The following is an 8,374-nucleotide window of genomic DNA, read 5'->3' as shown; positions in this document are numbered from 1 at the left end:
GAGAGAGATTTTTGAGTGGGCAAACGCGGGGTTAAAAATGGCGCGAGTAATTTGGCGGCCACGAAACAAACGGTCTGGCGAAAATGATGCAGAGATGGAATAATTGTCGGCTGATAATGACAGGGAGGAAAAGAATGGGGGTTGGATAATATTTGCGAGGAGGAAAGAAAAAGCTAAATAACCAGTCCAGTATAGATTTTGAAGAGCACACATTGGGGGTTATATATTTCTTTTTTCAGAAAAGGTTGCTGACAGGAAATAGAAGAGAAAATGAAAGATATGATGAAATCTATTTTTTGAATTGTGAATCGGGGAGAGCGCAAACGCAGTCCCCCACTACCACAAATTTTACAGTCGAGTATCCCGCATTTGGGGACATCGCAGGCGTCAGCACACCCGAAGTGCAATGGGCTAGCATCGTCCTGGGAGAACCTTTTTTTTTTGCAAAAATATACTTTATTCATAAAATATCTTCAACCACATTCCAAACCATTTCAAAAACACCATTACAAGGGTACAATCCGGTTCAACTTTAACAAAATGTATCACCAGGTGCATCAGTACAAACAATATTACAATCATTTACAGGCTTTCACTTTGAGCTGTACAGCCCGAGGGGCTCTAAACAGTTCCCAGTCTCTCGGTGCGCTGTGGCAGAAAGGTCTTAGACAGCGGCCCTTCCCCATTGCGCTTTTGCAGCAGCTGCCCCAAGCTTTAGTGCGTCCCTCAGCACGTAGTCCTCGGCCTTGGAATGTGCCAGTCCGCAACACTCGGTCGGGGACAACTCTTTGCGCTGGAAGACCAACAAGTTTCGGGCAGACCAAAGCGCGTCTTTCACCGAGTTGATGATCCTCCAGCTGCAGTTGATGTTTGTCTCGGTGTGTGTCGCTGGGAACAGCCCGTAGAGCACAGAGTCCTGTGTCACAGAACTGCTCGGGATGAACCTCGACAGCAACCACTGCATCTCTCTCCAGATCTTCTTTGCAAAGGCACCAACTACAAGGATGTGAACAACGGTCTCATACCGACCACAGCCACCTCGAGGGCAACATGCCAAGGGGGTGAGACTCCTGACTTTGACAGTCTGCTCGGGGAACCATCCCACAGGGTCCACCCTCTCCTTTTCCCTCAGGGCCTCTAAGACGTTACGTGCTGACCACTGCCTGATGGACTTGTGGTCAAAGGTGTTTTTCTGCATCAATTTTTCCACCAGGGACAGGTGGTACGGCACGGTCCAACTACTTGGAGCGTTCCGCGGCAGCGTGGCCAGACCCATCCTTCGCAACACCGGGGACAGGTAGAACCTCAGCACGTAGTGACACTTGGTGTTTGCGTACTGAGGGTCTACGCACCGCTTGATGCAGCCACACACAAAGGTGGCCATCAGTATGAGGGCGATGTTGGGCACGTTTTTTTCCCCTTTATCTAGAGGCTTGTACATCGCGTCTCTGCGGACACGATCCATTTTTGACCTCCAGATAAAGCGGAAGATGGCTCGAGTGATCGCCACCACGCAGGAGTGTGGAATGGGCCAGACCTGCGCCACGTACAGCAACAGCGAGAGTGCCTCACACCTGATGACCAGGTTCTTACCCGCAATGGAGAGGGAGCGTCGCTCCCACATGCCCAGTTTCCTTTTCACCATAGACACTCGCTCCTTCCAGTTTCTAACGCATGCCCCGGTCCCTCCGAACCATATCCCCAGCACCTTCAGGCCGTCAGCCCTGACAGTGAAGGGGACAAAGGATCGGTCAGCCCAGTTCCCAAAGAACATGGCCTCGCTCTTCCCACGATTTACCTTGGCTCCCGAGGCCAGTTCGAACTGGTCGCAAATGTGGATCAGTCTGCGCACCGACAGCGGATCCGAGCAGAAGACGACGACATCGTCCATGTACAGGGAGGCTTTTACCTGAGTGCCTCCACTGCCTGGGATCGTCACTCCTCTTATGCCCGGATCCTTCCTGATGGACTCGGCCAAGGGTTCTATGCAACACACGAAAAGAACAGGCGAGAGAGGTCAGCCCTGCCTGACTCCAGATTTAATCGGAAAGCTATCTGTTTCCCACCCATTGATTGAGACTGCGCTACTGATGTTAGTGTAGAGCAGTTGGATCCAATATCGAATTCCCTCCCCAAACCCCATTTTGGAAAGCACATCCACCACGTAGGTGTGCGATATTCTGTCAAAGGCCTTCTCCTGATCCAGGCTGATGAGGCAAATGTCCACACCCCTATCCTGCACATAGGCAATCGTATCCCTGAGCAGCGCCAGGCTGTCAGAGATCTTCCTGCCCGGCACAGTGCAGGTCTGGTCATGGTGTATCACCAATTCCAGAGCGGATTCGACCCGATTGGCGATGACCTTGGACAGAATCTTATAGTCCACATTCAACAGTGAAATGGGTCGCCAAATTCTAATTTCCTCCCTTTCTTCCTTGTGCTTGTAGATGAGGGTGATGATGCCTTTCCTCATGGATTCTGACATGCTGCCGGCCAGGAGCATACTCTCGTACACTTCTAGTAGGTCTGGGCCCTTCCAGTCCCACAGAGCCGAATACAACTCCACCGGCAAGCCGTCGCTTCTGGGGAGATTTACTCTTCTCGAAGGACTCAAGGGCCTAAGTCAGTTCGTCAGGAGTTCGCGGTTTGTCAAGCCTCTCCCGTGTACTGTCGACTAAGACCTCCGTGATAGAGGACAAGAAGGACTGGGAGGCCGTGCTGCCCGTGGGCTTCACGTCATACAATCCGGCATAAAACGATTTGCTGATCCTCAAAATGTTGGACTGCGCTGACTTTACTGAGCCGTCTTCTTCCTTCAGGCTGCTGATCACAGAGCTCTCTCTCTGTACCTTTTCGAAGAAGAAACGTGAGCACGTCTCATCCTGCTCCACGGAGCGGACTCTGGAACGGAAGATGATCTTGGAGGCCTCCGAGGCAAAGTGCGAGGCTTGCTGGCTCTTCACCTCTTAGAGTTCCTCCTTGACATCGACCCCCACCGACTGCAGCCGGAGCAGATTCTGCATGTATTTCAGGAGTCGGGACATTTCCCTCTGTTCCTTTCTAGCTTTCTGGGTGCCTTTGAGGATGAAAAACCTCTTGATGTTTCCCTTGATCGCTTCCCACCAATGTGTCAGGGACTCAAAGAGGGGTTTCATGGTTCTCCAACCTTTGTAATCCCTCTTGAGCTCCTCAATGTTCTCTGGGGTCAGCAGTTGCACGTTTAGCTTCCATGCCCCCCTGCCCACCCTCTGGTCTTCCTCTAAGTGACAGTCAACCAGTAGGAGGCAGTGGTCAGAGAACACCGGCTTGACATCGGTGGATCTGACTGCGAATGCGCGGGACACAAACAGTTAGTCTATCCTGAAACGGATGGACCCGTCTGGTCGCGACCGGGTGTATCTATGCTGTGCTCAGTCTGCAGGGTTGCTGAAGACGTCGTGCAGCTTGGCATCCTTAACTGTTTCCATCGGGGATCTGGACGTAGCGTCCAACCTTCTGTCGGCCCTGCCGGATCGTCCAGCCGCATCGATGTTGCAGTTGAAGTCACCGCCCACAATGACCGGCCTGGACGTCACCAACAGCAGTGGGAGCTGCTGAAAAACCGCCAGCCGGGCGGTCTTTTGTGCCGGGGCATACACGTTAATTAACCGGAGTGGAGCATTCTTGTACATTACTTTTGCTACGAGGAGGCACCCACCCATGACCTCCTTAACCTCGGAGACAGTGAAGTTGCCTCCCCGCAGCAGAATACCAAGGCCGGAGGAACGAGAGTCGTATCCGTCCGATCAGATCGATGGCCCGTATGACCACCACCGTGACCATTGTCTGTAGTAGCTGAGGTGCGGTATCGCACACTCCTGCAGAAACAACAGGTCAGCTTTGACCTTGGCAAGGTAATCCAAGGTCGCTACACATCGCGTAGTTGATTTAATGCTATGCACATTTATGGATACCATCTTTACACCCATTTTAAAGCATTTAGTCTCTTACCAAACCTGTTGCCTCTGAGAGTCCCAGGCCTTTGGTCTGCTCCTGCATACCCATAGTGTTTACAAATTGCCTCACTTTGGATGGGCTGAGGAAACTGTCCTGAACATCCCCATTGGCAATGTTCTGCTCAGGTGGCATCTGGGGTTCGTGCAGAGAATGGGATTTGAAATGTCCTCTGTTGGAGAAGCTTCTCCAATCCTCTCCCTCTCTGGGGCGTTGCTACTCCCGGCTTCCCGGAGCTGGGGTGCGCTGAGCGCCTCACTGCTCCCAGATTCCTGGGGCTGGGATGCGCTGGCCTCTTCGGGTTGTGGGCAAAGTTGGGGTGCGCTGGTCTCCTCATTGTCTCCAATGTTCTGGAGCTCAGGTGTCTCGTCCTCCAACTCCCTAGAGCTTTGCCGCTTCTTCTGCAGGTGTCGCCCAGGCACTTCTTCGTCCGAAGAGCAGCTGCCCTTGTTATCCGTGTCGGATGGGAGACACCTCTTGCCTCTTGTCTGGGAAGTGGCTTGGTCCCTTCTTCCTTTTGGCTCTCTTCACCAGCTGCCACTCCCCCTGCTGATTTTCCGCTGCTTCCTCCTCCTCCATTGATTCGCTCTCCTGAGGAGTGGGAGGTTCAGGGGGCAGTGCTGTTGATCGGTTGTCTGCTGCCTCAATCTTTTCCTCCACCTTGTCTCTCCCTGTGTCCTCCTTTGTCCCCTTGTTTTCACTGGGGGCCATGGTGGTTGGAGTGTTGCAAGTGTCCTTGGTAGTGGTGACTCGAAGCATTTCTGCTGCTTCCCCCTCTTTGGCTTTGGCTGCCTGTGCATAATTGAGGCAGCGTTTGGGGCAGGTCCTGTAGAGGTGAGCTGCCTCGCCACACAGGTTGCAGCTCTTAGTCTGTTTGCAATCCTTTGTCTGGTGCCCTTCCTGTTTGCAGTTCTTGCAGAGGGCGCCGATGCAGTTGGCCGCCACATGACCAGACTTGCCGCATGAGCAACAAAGTTTGGGTTGCCCAGCGTAAACAAAGTAGCCATGGCTTCTCCCGATAGCGAAGCTGGAAGGAGGGTGGAAGATGGTTCCCTTACCGTCGGGGTCTTGAGCGTGACCTTAACCTGGCGTTTGCATGTCCAAATCCTGAAGGCGTCTCTATCCTCGCTGGAGCTCCCAACTTTGTTGACGTACCTGGCGAGGAAGGTGAACACGTCGGCGACAGGGTCGTAGGGGTTACAGAGACGCACCGTCACCACATGGTCCCGTTGCAACGGCGGAGCAAAGAGCGGCTCCACCGTCAGGATCTTCATCTCCGGCTGGTCTCTGTTCTCCTCGAACACCTTCAGGAACGTGACGCAAGCTGCCACTCGCTTGAAAGTCACATCGAAATGTCCAGCGCTTGGGAAGTCTTGCAGGGAGTAGATCTCCTCCGCTTCAAATCCACATGCCTTCAACAGGATCCGCTTGATGAAGAAGGCCCGATCCATGGGTGCTCCTCCTTCGCTGCCCTTCACCGTCACCCGAACAGTGTTACGTACCCCATCATATGGGGCTCGACTGGTTATAGCCATCGCTTCACGACTACACTTTATCTTAGCCAAAAGGCCGAGTCAATCGAATGTTGGCCAACAAATCCCAAAATGAAGAGCTGGTACCGGCAAAAAATCTCATGTCAGTTTCGGCAGCTTTACCACAGCCACCAGTAGCTGCACAATACGCAGATAATATAGATTGGAACGGGCTGGTGCAACAGGCAGCAGGATATGAGGAACAACGGGAAGCAGGTTGGGAATCACCACCCCCATAACCCGTGGTCCCAATTAAGATAGAGCATGTGCCCCCGGTGTCCGGACAACCAGGCAGACCAGCTCAAGCGGCCGTACCGGCACAAAATGGGCAGCCGGCCCAGGCGCCAATACACGGACAGAGAGCTATAACGGGGGGTTCCTGGCGCAACTGAGTACCACGTATGTGTCCCTGTCACCTAGCGACACTATGAAGCTATTGGAAATAAATTACCCCAACTAAAACCTAGACACGGAATGAGTCGTTTTGGCAAAAATTGAGGGAAATAAGGCAATGCCACCGTCTCCATAACAGGGACGTTCGCGGGTTAGTCCGGATAAAACTACCTGAGGCGTTTTGGGGACGGCTGCGGCGAGCGTATCAGGACGGAACCTGGTGTAATGATATCGCTGCAGACCAGGCACAGCAGCAAGCTGATTTCCGAGCCTTTAGAGCAGAAATGGCACAAGTCTTAGGGCAAGCCCCAGTTAATTGGAATACAGTGACTGGAGTAAAACAAGAAAAGGGCGAGAGTGCCCATGAATATGGCAATTGGAAGTTTGAGGCATATTGTAACTACGGGGGTGTAGGTGCACTGGAGGTTCACTAGAGCTTTCCCCACCAGGGACTGCAACGCCACCACGGCCACAAAGATCCTCGCTTTTGAAGTAGTACCAAGGTGGGGAATCCCTTTACAGATAGATTCGGATCAAGGAGCGCATTTTACGGACAGTATTATGAAAAGGACGTGTGAGCTGCTCGGAGTAAAACAGAAATTTCACGTACCTTACCATCCACAAAGCTCAGGAATGGAAGAATGTATGAACCGCACGTTAAAAAATGCTATTGCAATGGCAAACACAGCAACTAGTAGGGGATGGGTGGATGTGCTCCCCCGCATATTGATGCGACTGAGGGCTACCCCCAACAGGACAACTGGTTTAACCCCTTATGAGTGGATGACCGGGAGGGCAATGCGCTTGCCAGAGGGCAGAGCCACCGGAAGTGAGGATATGGGACCCATCAGAGATAAAATTAAAAACGATATTAAGCAATTGGATGGACAGCTAAAGGAATTACAACAGGAAGTGAAGGACCAACAGGCTATCAGGGATTTAGAAGAGAGGACAAAAGGGGGACCCCCGTCACCACCGGCTGAGGTCGGAGACATGGTGTTTGTTCAAATCACCCCTAGCCAACCAGGTTTTGCCCCAAAATGGACTGGACCGTACGGAATTATTCACGTGCCTGCGCCGATATGAAGGGAAAAGCTAGGTGGAAACACTGGTCGCAACTGAAAAGGTATGATGTAAGTAAGAAAGACTAAATTACCAGGCAGCGGGGGGAAAACGGGCAACGAGCAGTCCGTACTGTGTAGGCCAAGTGGTTTAGGATTCATTCCCGATCTGGAGGACTGGCCATCTGAAAGACAAAAGGGGGAATCCTCAACTACGGGCAGGGTCACCGTGGGCTGTGCACAAGGAGGCACGTAAAGGAGAAAGCTGCCTCTTATATCCAACCTAAACCCTGGTGATCACCAGCAGTGTGCTTCATTACAGAAATAACAATAACCGGGTAACCTCCACGCCAAGATGGAAAAAAGCTGGGTGTCCATGATCATTACCAGGGCCCTGGCTATCGCAGCCACCGGCATACAGAATGTAAACCGTGAAGCAGTGGCCGGTATGGGCTTATACTACAAGAATGTCAGCGACGGATATTGCGTGAAAGGTGTGAATGTCACAACGGAAAGGTCAATGCTCTTCAAGTGTGGCACCGGGCTTACGCAACTATCCATTGGAACGAGCGATGGTGAGAGCCTAGGGCAGAGCTCGCATTCGGGAACGGAACTCCGATGGAAAAATGAGGGTCCACTATGCTTCCAGATCAGCGATGGTTCGGACGGACCCTGGAGATGTGCGAAGGGGGCACAGGTCCAGATACAGTGTGTGAGAGATTTTTCGCAATTTACCTTCACAAGGAGGACTTGGGAATGACAGATACCTGGCATTGGATCTTGAGGGCCAAACACGGAGAGTTGACTGCAACGGCGGATCCCCAGACCGACACCACCCCGCTATCACAGGACGCGACGACACCAAAGAGACTATCTTGCCCAGACATGACCCCTGGGCCACAGAATGGACTGCTACTGTATACGGACGGTGAACTCTTGTATGATAATTTTAAACATGAAATTGTACAAGTAATTGTGAACCTGGCAGGTATGCGACTGCCTGAGTATTGCAGTAACCAAGCACCTCTACGAAAACTATACAAATTACTGAGTAAGGCTGTGATTAATCAGGCGGCCGACGCCACGGGTGCCACTAGATTCAGGGGACATCCTGCTTTCCACCGCCAGAAGAGAGAGTTAGTGTGGAAGAATAAAATACATCTACAGGTCAACTAAGGGTTAAACAGTTAGCACCATCGTGGAATACTACAGCACTGTTCCCTCTCTCGTTAGCACCATCGTGGAATACTACAGCACTGTTCCCTCTCTCGTTAGCACCATCGTGGAATACTACAGCACTGTTCCCTCTCTCGTTAGCACCATCGTGGAATACTACAGCACTGTTCCCTCTTTTGTTCTAGCAGGTACACCTGCAGCTGCCAGCTAATTGAGCAG

General features: G+C 52.1%; 1 non-coding gene across 1 annotated transcript; it reads right to left on the bottom strand.

Moving 5' to 3' along the window:
* Nucleotides 1-308: 308 nt before the first annotated feature.
* LOC144669879 (U1 spliceosomal RNA) lies at nt 309-471 on the bottom strand. Its single transcript, XR_013573779.1, has one exon. It is a non-coding gene; the product is annotated as a U1 spliceosomal RNA (small nuclear RNA).
* Between the last annotated feature and the right edge of the window lie 7,903 nt (nt 472-8,374).

Source organism: Cetorhinus maximus, chromosome 29, assembly GCF_964194155.1.
Source record: "Cetorhinus maximus chromosome 29, sCetMax3.hap1.1, whole genome shotgun sequence".
In the NCBI taxonomy this organism is placed as follows: Eukaryota; Metazoa; Chordata; class Chondrichthyes; order Lamniformes; family Cetorhinidae; genus Cetorhinus; species Cetorhinus maximus.
The sequence above is the reverse complement of the archived record's forward strand: the minus strand, read 5'-3'. Positions and strand labels throughout refer to the sequence as shown.